Consider the following 14,316-nt stretch of genomic DNA (forward strand, 5'->3'; position numbering starts at 1 on the left):
CGTTCCACTCACATAAGGTTATCCGCTTTTCAGTATTATTCAATACTCGTGTTTCAGTATTGTTCAGTATTTCATGGTTTTGAGTGTAGTGCTGGATGATACTGAAAGATGTTCAGTATTGCTTAGGATGTGTGTGTGTGTGTATATATATATATATATATATATATATATATATATATATATATATATACACACACACACACACAAGTGCTATTCTACACTACACCGAACTATTATAATGAACAGAATTCGGTATCATTCAGTATTCGCGTTTCAGTATTGTTCAGTATTTTGTGGTCCTAGGTGTAGTATTGGATGATACTGAACATTGTTCAGTACTCCTTAGTATTTTTCAGCTCAATTTTGGCTTGGCCTTTGGCCTAAGGCACGATCCGTGGGTCGGTTTTCGTGTTGTGTCGGGCCATCAAATACAACGTTTTTCTCGTGTCGTGCTGGCCCATGACCTATGAAGCCGAAAACAACTCATTTTCATCAATATTTTCACCAATTAATTATTATTTTCACCAGTATAATAATTATAACATATATACAAGTCACGAGTACACAATAATTCATTTTTATCGGGTCATTACCGGGCCGACCGTTGGAACGGGCGTGCCCGGGCCATGCCGCGTGCCTGGGTGGTGGCCCAGGCATAGCCTGGTCCCTCGGGCCATGCTTGGGTCGGGCCAAATTGTCGAGCCATGGGCTGGGCCATCGTGCCGCGGGCTGCATGGCCATATAGCAAGGGAGTGCTCTACCTATTTTTTTCATATATAAAAGGGTGATATGATATTTACATTTTACAACGCTTACAAAGCCCAAGAAAAAAAAGCCAAGAGTACATTATGGGAGATTATCTCGGCACATAGAAAGGGGCCCCGCTATACTTTGCTTGGCCTTGATACACACACCATACCTCCTCCTTGAAGGCTAGGGACCACGAAGCCTATCCTCTTGTTTGTAGGAATCATGTGTAATCTCGATGGATGTGACGTCCGAACTAATACGTGCACGTGAAGACGGTTTGTAGCTTATCACATCATATCCTCCTACACCTCCGGATCCGCGGCCGGCCGCGCTCTACTATACAAGTGGTCATCGTGTGATATGTTGGCAGGGACCAGCAAATTAATTTCTTGGGCCTACAATTTACGCATAGCTGGCCGCTAGGATAGGATCTCCGAGACGAGAAGAAAACAAAAACATGGTTTTGGGTGGCTATAAAAATACAGAGAAAACCACGTGCGTTCAAACTCGAAACCTTAACTTAACCCGTTGAGCTTCGTTAAAGTATGCAAATGTATATGACTATGTGTATGGACATGTTTAAACTAATATATCTATGTGTGTCTTAATTGTTAGTTCATTTGTATGAGATGGGAGTTATATATTTGTATGACTAGTGTCAAGTTCTACAATTTGACGTGTTTATCATTTTTAAAGTATTGTTTTGTTGGATTTTGATTGTTATCGATGAACTTTCAGTCATATTATGTTGATTTCAGCATTATCGAAATATCGACACTGTTCTCGTTTTTTATGATATCATATCGTTTTTATTTTCAACAGAGAAATGTGAAATTGAAAATGTTGGAGTCTTCTTCTAATCGTTTTCACCCCTACCTCTGCTTAAATATATGCCAATAAATCATGTGACCAAGTCACCAAGTAGACCTGCTTCCCATGGTCCCCGTCAAAGGGAGCACAAAGCCACAAAAAAAGAATGAAAAAAAAAGATCTAATTGTTGGTTGGAGATCTAGCCAAGCGGGGTTTTGCATAGGGTTAGGTGGGTCATCAAGGCTATTTTGGTCGTTTCAATCCGGCCAACAAGGATGATTTTTTAAGGGAAAAAAAGAAAAAAAATTATTCTGGTCTCTGAGTTTTGCACTCAACCATCTATTTTATTAGAGCATTTTCAAGGGCTTTGCAAATAAACTTTGCATTGTCATATTTGCAAAAAAGACTAGAAAATATCTCTCCAACGGTTTTGCAATTAAGGTTTGCAATTTGGTAAACTTGGCAAATAAAGGTTGACGCTTTGCATATATGCCTACCTCCTCCGCGCTTTGCATCCTTCCATCGCGTAAATTTCGTCGGTCCACGTCAGACTATCGCGCGCACGAAGCCCCTACCTCCTCTCGGCGCGCGATCTCTCCTCCCTCCTCCTGGCACGCGAAGAGCCCCTCCCTCCGCTGGCTGAAGAGGTTCATCTCGCGCGGCCACCAACTAGCGGCGGCAATGAACTGGCAGCGGCATCGATTGTAAATCTGCATGCGGCCACGAACTGGTGGCGGCAACGAATGGAAATCCGCATGCGGCCACGAACTGGCGGCGGTAACGAACCGGTGGCGGCACGCGGCCACGACGCACCGAATGGAAATCTGCAGATGACGGACCTGACGACAGACCTGTTCACGACGACGCACACAGCCACGACGCACGCGAAAACAGTTGGCAAAATGCAAAACGGTTGGAAATAACACCTTTTGGAACTTTGCAAATTCATTTGGGACTTTGCAAATTTTCTCAAATACAAAACTGAAAATGCATAACCCTTGGAGATGCTCTTACAGAGTTTGAGCGTCCAGCTAATGAAAGGAATCCTTAAAAACCATAAAAGTAGATACAATAAATAAGACTAATGGTGAACTAAGCACAAAGCCTATTAAAAGACAGCCACCCACTTTTAGCAAAAGTCTTGTTGAAGTCTCCATTATTCAACATCCTTTTGAAATATGGATCAGAACTACATCCAAAAGAGGTCACCCTGAAAATAACTTATAAATAAGAGTGTAACACTTTATTTTATCAAAAACTACATCACTTCTACCCAACCATACGTAGACCAAAAGATTGCAATTTTGGATCCACTTGTTTGTAACCATGTTTGGAAAAAAAATACTCATATTTGCTGGCGGCTGTAAGCCAAAAGCTACCTGAACGATCCTCCAAACAAAGTGTGCTATACGACATTGACAAGATCAAAAAGCAAATGTTGGATGGTGTTATTGTTGTCACAAAAAACAACAATTTTCATCACCCCCAATTTTATTTTAGGAGATTGTCTTTTGCTAAAATCACTTGTTTTAGTAAGAACCAAATAAATATCTTAACTTTTAGATGTAATTTGATTGGAGCTACTAACAAAATTATATGTGAATAACAAAAGAAAACGTCAAATAAAAAAGTTCATTTTTTTTCAAGGAGATGGAACGAACACTTAATTTTACTTGTATCAAATAGAGAAATCTCTCAAAAATATACTCAACGTAAAAATAGTTTATCTAAAGAATGCACCATTTTCTATGTCGAAAAACTTCCCATGTCATCTGTCATAACCTCTCTGCCCACATCTAACAGCCTCCGGCCACTTCTAGCTGAGGCATAGGGGTAGGCCAATGGCCGCAAGGAACTTCCCAACTAGCTGCAGCCGCGCGTGGCAGATCAGCAACTAGTTCGAGCAGGCAGCTAGTGGCCAAAGGCAGCCATGTGCAAGGGCTAAAGGTGGTTAGGCTTAGGTTTTGGGTGCCCTACATAATAGCATCTCTAGCGGTAGCCCTCAAAACATATGTAACACCCTAAAAATTGTTTTGTGGAAAATAGAGCTAAAATAATTTAATTTTGAATTTTTGTGCTCATGAAACAATGGAAATAATAATCTTCATTAAAATAAAACTTATCATAGAATTTAGCAACTTGTTGTGCATTCATATTGGGGCATTATTTTCATTGTATTGTGTGGATTTAAACTGATTTTAAAATGATTTTCAAACTTGTTTTTGAAATGGCTTTGAAATAAAAGAAAACAAAAAAAAAGGGAAACCTGCCCTCTCTCTATTCTGGCCGAAGGCCCATCCCATCCTCCCAACCCCGCGGCCCAGATCGTTCCCGGCCCAGCACGCCACCTCCCTCCCCCTCGCCTCGGCCCGCATGCGCAACCGGGCAGGAGCCGTGGCCAGTCAGCCCAGCATCCTCCTCTGCGCGCCTGGACCCACTTGTCAGCGGCTTCTTCCTCCTTTCTTTTCTTCTTCATCGTTTCCGGCTTGGACTCTGCTCCACCGAAATCTTCCCCGATTTCTTGGGATTTCCTGCCTTGCGTGCGCGATTGACCCCCTTAAAAGCCTGGGCATCCTCCCTGCAATCTTCTTTCGCATCTAGCACAACCGAGGAGTTCCTATTGCCCTGTCCCGCCACCGTTTGGATCTCGCCGAGAAGTAGAGAGCGCCGCCGTCGTGGTTTTGGTCGTCTGCGCCAGAGCCGTGGACCCCGATCTGCTGCCGAGCTGCGCGTTCGAGTAACGAAGCCGCCAAGACTTTCTGTTTGCCCTCTCTCACGTTCTAGGCCACGCTAACCGATGTCGAACTCGTGTAGGAGCTCTCCGGCCGCCATTCTCCGTCGACAGCCGAGTCCACGTCCTTCCTGCGCTCGTTTCCACCCTTGGTGAGCTCGTCAACTCTCCCTCTGTCTCCCCATGCTATCGGTTTAGCGAATAGTGGTCCGTAACGCGTTTTCCTATGAACTCCGGCGAGCTCGAGATGCCGGCAATGGCGCCCGGCCGTGTGAGGCTCGTCGCCGGCCATGTGCCCCTCCTGGACGGACCAGAGCCGTAGGATCTTCGATCGACGCATCAGATTAGAAGATACCCCTTCGGGGGGTATTTTTGTTAAAGAGTCCCTGCTCTTTTTAAGAATAAACCCGCAGTCCAAAGCGGATTTCAGAAATACGCCTTCTGTTTTAGAAAACGGAAACCAACCAGATTGACTCCGAAAATACGTTTTCAGTATTTACAGTTTTGCCATCGAGATTGTTTTAACCATAAAATACTCGTTTTAATTCCGTTTTGATCCATTCAAATTGCATTGGATTCGTAATAATGAGCTCTACATGTTAGTAAAATTATTTACTCAGTTTGGAACTTTTAAATTTCGTGACTTTAATTAATTAATTACTTTTCTATTTGAAATCTTAGAAAATCCATATCTTTTCCATTTCAACTCCGATTTTCGTGATCTTTACGTCTATAAAATCGTAGCGATGCGTAGAATCGTTTTACAAACTTTTCATACTATTTTCATATGATTGGTGTACTGTTCTAATTGTAGCTTTGTTTGCTCGTGTATGTTTTCTCCGATTGTTTGTGTGATCGATGATCGAGTTTAGACGGAGAGCAGTTTCGGTGATCAAGATCAAAGCTTTGGCAACAAGTGAGACCAGCAGAACCAAAAGGATAAGCAAGAGCATTTGGATTAAGGCAAGTATAGCATTTGGATTTTATTTCTGTGACCATGATCCTGTGACTAGATTAATGTTAAGTAATAAATGATAAAAATGACTTTTTAGCCACTTAATGATTTATCTGTAAGTGATAACCGGGACAACAGTGCAACCATGAGGGCTATAATGGCTCTGGCTTTAGTTAAGTATGAGTAACTTTTCTAGCTCGTTAGCGGTTACCCGTTGTGGCGCAATTGGGGAGTAGCAGACCGTGGATTCCTGCGGGTGAATCACACGGACTGACTAATGAAACCAAGCGGCCCTAACTTGTTAGGCGAACCTTTGAAAGACTTCATAGTGATCCCTGCCGACCTCCCTTGGAAGGGGGTTAAGAGATTAGCTACCTCGGGCGAAAGGGTAAATCATGACTCATGGGTAAAGATGTACAACCTCTGCAGAGGGTTAAAAACTAGTATACTAGCCGAGCTCACGGTCAGGAGCGGCCTTGGGGATTCTTGCTGCGACGATAATGATTCCTATGTGTTAAATATGCTCATTATTTATTATTTAATGCTTTACATTATTTATGTCACATTGATCATGAGATTGTGAGAGCTATACAATCTAGCTGCTATACTTGTGGAGTTCGACATGGACTCACTCTTGCTATTTCCCCCACACTTCAGGAGATGTGTTAGGCTTGTGATCAACCAGTCAGTTGGATCCTGTAGAGTGAAGTTAATACCCGAAGTTTGGAGTTATCTTCCGTTGTTTGCTCCTTAAGGTTATCTCTTTTATACTAAGTACGTTATATAATTTATGCATTGTCTTTTGATATTACCCCTTATTTGTAGCTATATATGAGAATTGACTTCTAAAACTCATATATAGTGTATATCTGGTTTTGTCCTTAAAATCGGGTATTACAAAGTGGTATCAAAGCAATGCTGACTGTAGGACGCAAGCCTAGTTAGAACTGGACGTTTTGGCATGCTTCTATCTTTGCTTACTTCTTGCTTTTCGCCTTGACCTTGATAGTTGCTAAAAGTTATGCTTACCTCTTGCCTAGTTCTTTTATAAAATCTTGTCTCTATTCTAAATCCTCTCTCTCTCTTTGTCTCTTTAGATGGATCATAACGAGGAGACCTTTGACAAGAAGGAACGAAAGCACCCAGATTTTCCAACCGTAAAAGCATTCGACATGGAGAAGCTTCTAGCCATGCAAACACAAGTAGTGGAAGGAATAACTCAGAATAAGAACTCTCAACAACGTATCTCAGGACCCGTGAGGAGACAAGTAGCAGAAGCTTGGAAAAATATGAGAAATCATGGAAGCGTTGGGAGTAATACATCAGGATATCAGGATCAATGCCACTGTTGTGAGCATTATGGTCTTCCTTGTCTTCGGAATATGTCATCTAAGAAGGAAGTTAAGACAAAACCAACCTGTGTGACTAATGAGGATAAGAAGAGGAAGGCAAAAGCACTAGATCCGAGTTTGGGAAGTGATCAACACCCAAATCCCAAGATGTCACATGTAGCTTCAAATTCTCGTCAGGAAAACTCAAACCTTGGAGAGGAACAAATTCCCCAAGCTAATCCCACTGCTCATGAGGTATGCATAGATGGGTGGACAATTACTTATAGAGAGTTTCAACCTCGGAGGATCAAGCAATGTAGAAAGAAATCTAACCAGGCAAAGATAAACCATCAGAGTATGCAAGTTGATAACACACCGAACAACACTTCAGTGGAAAATAACATCACAAAGGAACCAGCTAAGAGAAGGTGTTATCACTGCCAACAAGAAGGACATTATATAAGCTCTTGTCCACAAAAGAAGCAACAGATGCATCGTGAAGATAACCACACTAAGTCTAAGATATAGGTGTCCGTGTCCCCTGGTGTAATAAAAACGCTAGTAGCGAAAGTTGAGTTTGTGTGCCTTGTGAACCTTTAATGCTTAATTGCTTGTTATTATGTTTATGCTTGATTTGGATCTTTGTAATGAGTGTAATGATTTTGTGAAGTTCTTCACAATTTCATTTAGTTTATAGAACTAAGGCATACGGAGTAATGACATAAATAGTTGGGTTTGGTTATATCCTGTTTCTGTCTTTTGCTGATTTCTGGAGCAGTCTGCAATAATCACAGTGTATATCAAGATCTGGTCGTGCAAAGTTTACTAAACTTTTTTTGGAAACAACTAGACTCCAAGATCTTTCTCTGACCGCAAGAATCACCCTCATATCTGTTATGGGTTGGAAGTTACAAAAATCACAAGATGATACAAATGTGCTGTCAGGAATCTGGACCAGTTTTGGTTGCCTACTGTTTTAGACAAATATAGCTATAGAATTTGGAAAGGTGTTCTATAGGAAAGTTGTAGACAATTTGCTAAGCTTTCCACCGGTATAAGCTGGAACTTATTTGGATAAGTAGAACCTGAGATATGATATTTACAATTGGATGTTTCTGTTCTGTTTCAAAATCTGGATAGATCTGGCAATTCCTATTCTCAGCCAAGCTTAAAGACAGAATCTGGGGAAAAGTTGTATACAAAAGTTGTAAGGGATTTCATAAGATTTTCAACAATATAAAGATCATCTCCATATGAGTTAAGTAGCTCGAGGTATAATTTCTGGAATTTACTGCATCTTTGCTGAGATATTATCAGGAAGGATATTATGTTTGGCTGTTTTACCTGAGCTTAAAGACAGAACCTAAGGACGTCTTCTACAGGAAAGTTGTAGGGAATTTCATAATCTTTCTAACGGTATAAGCTACAACTCTATTGGATTAACAGAATGGGAGTTATACCTGTTTTTCTATGCTGGTGTTTTTCATATCGCGGGAAAATTTCAGGATACATGTTTGTTCTCTTGCCCAGAAGCTCTTTGGGATGTCATAAGTTCTCAATGTTAGTTAACTTGTCTGGAAAACATGCTAGCTACCTTTCTTGTGTCCCCTAGATGACCTTTATTAAGGGGGGTAGCCTAAATAAAGGGGTTACATGGAGAAGAATTGGATAATGTTGGAACAAGAGACTCGGTACCACGAATGTAAAAGACTATGATGTGTGGCGTCCAAAAAGGATAGGAGAACTAGTCCCTAGTGTCCCCAATCAATCTAATTTTACGGGGGGTAGTACCTTGATATCACGAGTGATGCATTTTAAGACTAGCTTGGAGTGATAATTGTCTTCTAAGATATTCTATGGTTATGATCATCTATCCTTGCCGTGTTACTGACGTTGGTCACTTGATGACAGGGAGTGTAGTGTCCCATGAATCCGGAGCACAATATGACACCTCTCATGGATAGGTGGGAAGATTATGATCATCTTGCCTTTGAAGAAAGATGCTATGAGTATGACAAAGCTGAGTGTTATCAAAATAATATTGAGGAGCAAGTTGACAATGAATCAAATCAAAATCCACAACGACGGAAGCGTAAAAGGAAAGCTCGTAAGAAGCCTGCTCTCGGAAATAAAGTACAGCGAAATTATATCAATGGAAGACTGAACAATGTGGATATGCATAACATTCAAGGAGCCACCAAAGTGGTGGGAGGCTATATTCAAGTGGACTCAGTACTAGTTTTTGCTCTGTTTGACCGAAGTGCTTCGCATTCTTTCATATCCACTGACTTGGTAAAGACAATCGAACGGGTGAAGTGTCCGACGAGAAAGCCTTTGTTAGTTCAAACCCCAATGGGAGAAATACAGGCAGATCAGGTTTGCTCAAATATCAATCTTGTCATAAAGAAGGAAAACTTCACTGTAAACCTCATTGTGCTAGAGTCACTCAATATTCCTTTGGTTCTTGGCAATGGATGGCTATGTGCACACAAAGCAGTGATCTATGCTACCCAGTGGAAAATTTTCTTAACTGCACCATCAGGGAAAAGAATTGAGTATCAAGGTGGTCCACTCCTACCTGAGGAGGCATATCCATGCCGAGGTATCATGTCTTCGAGTTGTATAAGTTGAAAAGTTGGTAGTCAAGATGGACAGTGAGCAATTACGAATAATAGATATCTTATGGAAGTTTTGTTCACAAGTTGTGATCCCAAGACATAAGTGTTTACACTGGAATACAAGTTGTGAAGTTAAAATAGTTATCAAGATCTTTATCCTGTGTTCTCTCAGAGGAATCTGTGTCTCTTTCGAATCTCGAGGACGAGATTCATTTTAAGGGGGGTAGATTTGTAACACCCTAAAAATTGTTTTGTGGAAAATAGAGCTAAAATAATTTAATTTTGAATTTTTGTGCTCATGAAACAATGGAAATAATAATCTTCATTAAAATAAAACTTATCATAGAATTTAGCAACTTGTTGTGCATTCATATTGGGGCATTATTTTCATTGTATTGTGTGGATTTAAACTGATTTTAAAATGATTTTCAAACTTGTTTTTGAAATGGCTTTGAAATAAAAGAAAACAAAAAAAAAGGGAAACCTGCCCTCTCTCTATTCTGGCCGAAGGCCCATCCCATCCTCCCAACCCCGCGGCCCAGATCGTTCCCGGCCCAGCACGCCACCTCCCTCCCCCTCGCCTCGGCCCGCATGCGCAACCGGGCAGGAGCCGTGGCCAGTCAGCCCAGCATCCTCCAGATTTGTAACACCCTAAAAATTGTTTTGTGGAAAATAGAGCTAAAATAATTTAATTTTGAATTTTTGTGCTCATGAAACAATGGAAATAATAATCTTCATTAAAATAAAACTTATCATAGAATTTAGCAACTTGTTGTGCATTCATATTGGGGCATTATTTTCATTGTATTGTGTGGATTTAAACTGATTTTAAAATGATTTTCAAACTTGTTTTTGAAATGGCTTTGAAATAAAAGAAAACAAAAAAAAGGGAAACTTGCCCTCTCTCTATTCTGGCCGAAGGCCCATCCCATCCTCCCAACCCCGCGGCCCAGATCGTTCCCGGCCCAGCACGCCACCTCCCTCCCCCTCGCCTCGGCCCGCATGCGCAACCGGGCAGGAGCCGTGGCCAGTCAGCCCAGCATCCTCCTCTGCGCGCCTGGACCCACTTGTCAGCGGCTTCTTCCTCCTTTCTTTTCTTCTTCATCGTTTCCGGCTTGGACTCTGCTCCACCGAAATCTTCCCCGATTTCTTGGGATTTCCTGCCTTGCGTGCGCGATTGACCCCCTTAAAAGCCTGGGCATCCTCCCTGCAATCTTCTTTCGCATCTAGCACAACCGAGGAGTTCCTATTGCCCTGTCCCGCCACCGTTTGGATCTCGCCGAGAAGTAGAGAGCGCCGCCGTCGTGGTTTTGGTCGTCTGCGCCAGAGCCGTGGACCCCGATCTGCTGCCGAGCTGCGCGTTCGAGTAACGAAGCCGCCAAGACTTTCCGTTTGCCCTCTCTCACGTTCTAGGCCACGCTAACCGATGTCGAACTCGTGTAGGAGCTCTCCGGCCGCCATTCTCCGTCGACAGCCGAGTCCACGTCCTTCCTGCGCTCGTTTCCACCCTTGGTGAGCTCGTCAACTCTCCCTCTGTCTCCCCATGCTATCGGTTTAGCGAATAGTGGTCCGTAACGCGTTTTCCTATGAACTCCGGCGAGCTCGAGATGCCGGCAATGGCGCCCGGCCGTGTGAGGCTCGTCGCCGGCCATGTGCCCCTCCTGGACGGACCAGAGCCGTAGGATCTTCGATCGACGCATCAGATTAGAAGATACCCCTTCGGGGGGTATTTTTGTTAAAGAGTCCCTGCTCTTTTTAAGAATAAACCCGCAGTCCAAAGCGGATTTCAGAAATACGCCTTCTGTTTTAGAAAACGGAAACCAACCAGATTGACTCCGAAAATACGTTTTCAGTATTTACAGTTTTGCCATCGAGATTGTTTTAACCATAAAATACTCGTTTTAATTCCGTTTTGATCCATTCAAATTGCATTGGATTCGTAATAATGAGCTCTACATGTTAGTAAAATTATTTACTCAGTTTGGAACTTTTAAATTTCGTGACTTTAATTAATTAATTACTTTTCTATTTGAAATCTTAGAAAATCCATATCTTTTCCATTTCAACTCCGATTTTCGTGATCTTTACGTCTATAAAATCGTAGCGATGCGTAGAATCGTTTTACAAACTTTTCATACTATTTTCATATGATTGGTGTACTGTTCTAATTGTAGCTTTGTTTGCTCGTGTATGTTTTCTCCGATTGTTTGTGTGATCGATGATCGAGTTTAGACGGAGAGCAGTTTCGGTGATCAAGATCAAAGCTTTGGCAACAAGTGAGACCAGCAGAACCAAAAGGATAAGCAAGAGCATTTGGATTAAGGCAAGTATAGCATTTGGATTTTATTTCTGTGACCATGATCCTGTGACTAGATTAATGTTAAGTAATAAATGATAAAAATGACTTTTTAGCCACTTAATGATTTATCTGTAAGTGATAACCGGGACAACAGTGCAACCATGAGGGCTATAATGGCTCTGGCTTTAGTTAAGTATGAGTAACTTTTCTAGCTCGTTAGCGGTTACCCGTTGTGGCGCAATTGGGGAGTAGCAGACCGTGGATTCCTGCGGGTGAATCACACGGACTGACTAATGAAACCAAGCGGCCCTAACTTGTTAGGCGAACCTTTGAAAGACTTCATAGTGATCCCTGCCGACCTCCCTTGGAAGGGGGTTAAGAGATTAGCTACCTCGGGCGAAAGGGTAAATCATGACTCATGGGTAAAGATGTACAACCTCTGCAGAGGGTTAAAAACTAGTATACTAGCCGAGCTCACGGTCAGGAGCGGCCTTGGGGATTCTTGCTGCGACGATAATGATTCCTATGTGTTAAATATGCTCATTATTTATTATTTAATGCTTTACATTATTTATGTCACATTGATCATGAGATTGTGAGAGCTATACAATCTAGCTGCTATACTTGTGGAGTTCGACATGGACTCACTCTTGCTATTTCCCCCACACTTCAGGAGATGTGTTAGGCTTGTGATCAACCAGTCAGTTGGATCCTGTAGAGTGAAGTTAATACCCGAAGTTTGGAGTTATCTTCCGTTGTTTGCTCCTTAAGGTTATCTCTTTTATACTAAGTACGTTATATAATTTATGCATTGTCTTTTGATATTACCCCTTATTTGTAGCTATATATGAGAATTGACTTCTAAAACTCATATATAGTGTATATCTGGTTTTGTCCTTAAAATCGGGTATTACAACATAGTTTCTACTTTTCATTTGAGGGTTTCTCCTATTTTTAAAGGTTTGTAATTTCTTTTCATCTTCTCTAACAAGAGTCCTCAAAATCATAGCCCCCAAATTCATCCCAACAGACAATGACAAATGGAACCCATTGATCATTCCCTTCTTCTTACTCTTATCAACTGAGCTACCATCCAAATCTTGGTTGTCGTGGTGGCAGAGGAGAGAAGCCATGATCCGCCCATCATTGCGGTCTTGGGGAGGAGCCAAGATCCATTGGTTGTGGAAGAGGCAGATCTACCGGTTGAGGAAGAGGAACATTCACTGGTTGGGGAAGAGGAGCCACACAAAGATTCGCCAAAGGGAGAGTTGTGTAGGATTTGTTGGGAGGATCTCGCCACATGGGATTCATTGGGAGGATGTCGCTGCACAAGATTCGTTGGGAGGATCTCCCAACAAGGTCGATCATCATCCAATGTGCCTCACCAAGATTCATCGAGAGGGCCAAAGGATTTGCCCCAAGAGGAGCGGATAGCTCATTGAGATTTGAGAGGGAGCCACATCGAGGGAGGGATTCATGGGAGGGGAGCTATACCGGCGATAGCGAAGGAGGCAACACGACATTAGGTGCCATTGGGACGGGCCTGATTCGGTTCCATATGTGGTTGAGGAGGGGAACAACAACTATTGTTTGAGGGCTTGAGAGAATGCCCCTAGGAATGAGGGTTGGCGATGATTTTAGGAGCCTCTCAAATTTGGAGGCCCTAGTAGGGCATTGCTGGAGCTAGTGCCCTCAAATTTAGTTTTGAGGGCTCAAGTAGGACCCTCTTGGAAATGAGGGTGCAAGTTTGAAGTGATTTGGCTCTCATCTTGGGTGAGAGGAAAAACATGGTCGGGTTTACGCTCTTGGAGATTATTTTATTGCATATTGTCCAAATTGGATTTTAGTAGGAATTTTAAGGTGTTGTTGGAATTGTCCTAAGAGCATGCCCAACATTTCCTAAGTCGTTTTCTTGAAACATGATTTTATGCATGAGCATGACTAAGGAAAACATGAGCAACCATTTCCAAAGCATGAGCAACCGCATGTATCTCTTTGGGGAAAAAAATAAGAGATACATGCAAAAAGATATGGGTCCATAGGACTCTACATCGATGTTGGCACGAGCTTCCTCCTTCTTCCGTTGTTTTTTTCATATGACATCAAGTCTCTGCTACCACCACCCTGTACCCTTACTATTCTACCAATTCACACTCCGATCACTGCGTCCACCTCCTCAAGAAGAAGTAAAATTAGTTGCTGCTACCATTCTCATTTCCTAGCTGTGATATGGTAATTTTTGCCGTTGCTTAATGTGCATGTCATGTTTTCACACCTAGAATTCAGATCTTCTTTTTTTTTTCATTTTTTAGATAATGGATAAAAAATCCGGCCTCTACATCCGAGGATGTACACAGCCCAACATTACAGAGTTTAAAATGAGATAACAAAGAGAGCCAAGCCCTAAACATGGACCGGGGTGCTAGTTTAAACAATATAAATGTTTCCATCCTTTATTGATATCTCTAAAGCAATTACTTTTAATTTCTTGCTTATCTTCGAGAGCAGGTCCTTGGCTGTCTCATCATGCTGCAGCTAGTACGCTCCCCTGAAAATTACCTGCATAATAGAGTTAGTTTTCATTTTATTAAAAACATAATCATTGCGGTATCTCCAGATAGCCCAAAGCAAAGCAGCCACCCCCACCCAAATCAGATCTCTAATCTTTTTATTTTGATTTTGATTAGATAGCCAAGTACCAAACATGTGGCTGATTGATCTAGGTTGGGTCAAACTAGTAGCAACCTATTGTTGACCATAGAACTGTATACTTGAATTGTATAATTTAGCAAAGTTTGTATACATATTTCTTTGTAATTCA

This window comes from Sorghum bicolor, chromosome 4, assembly GCF_000003195.3.
Source record: "Sorghum bicolor cultivar BTx623 chromosome 4, Sorghum_bicolor_NCBIv3, whole genome shotgun sequence".
Taxonomy (NCBI): domain Eukaryota; kingdom Viridiplantae; phylum Streptophyta; class Magnoliopsida; order Poales; family Poaceae; genus Sorghum; species Sorghum bicolor.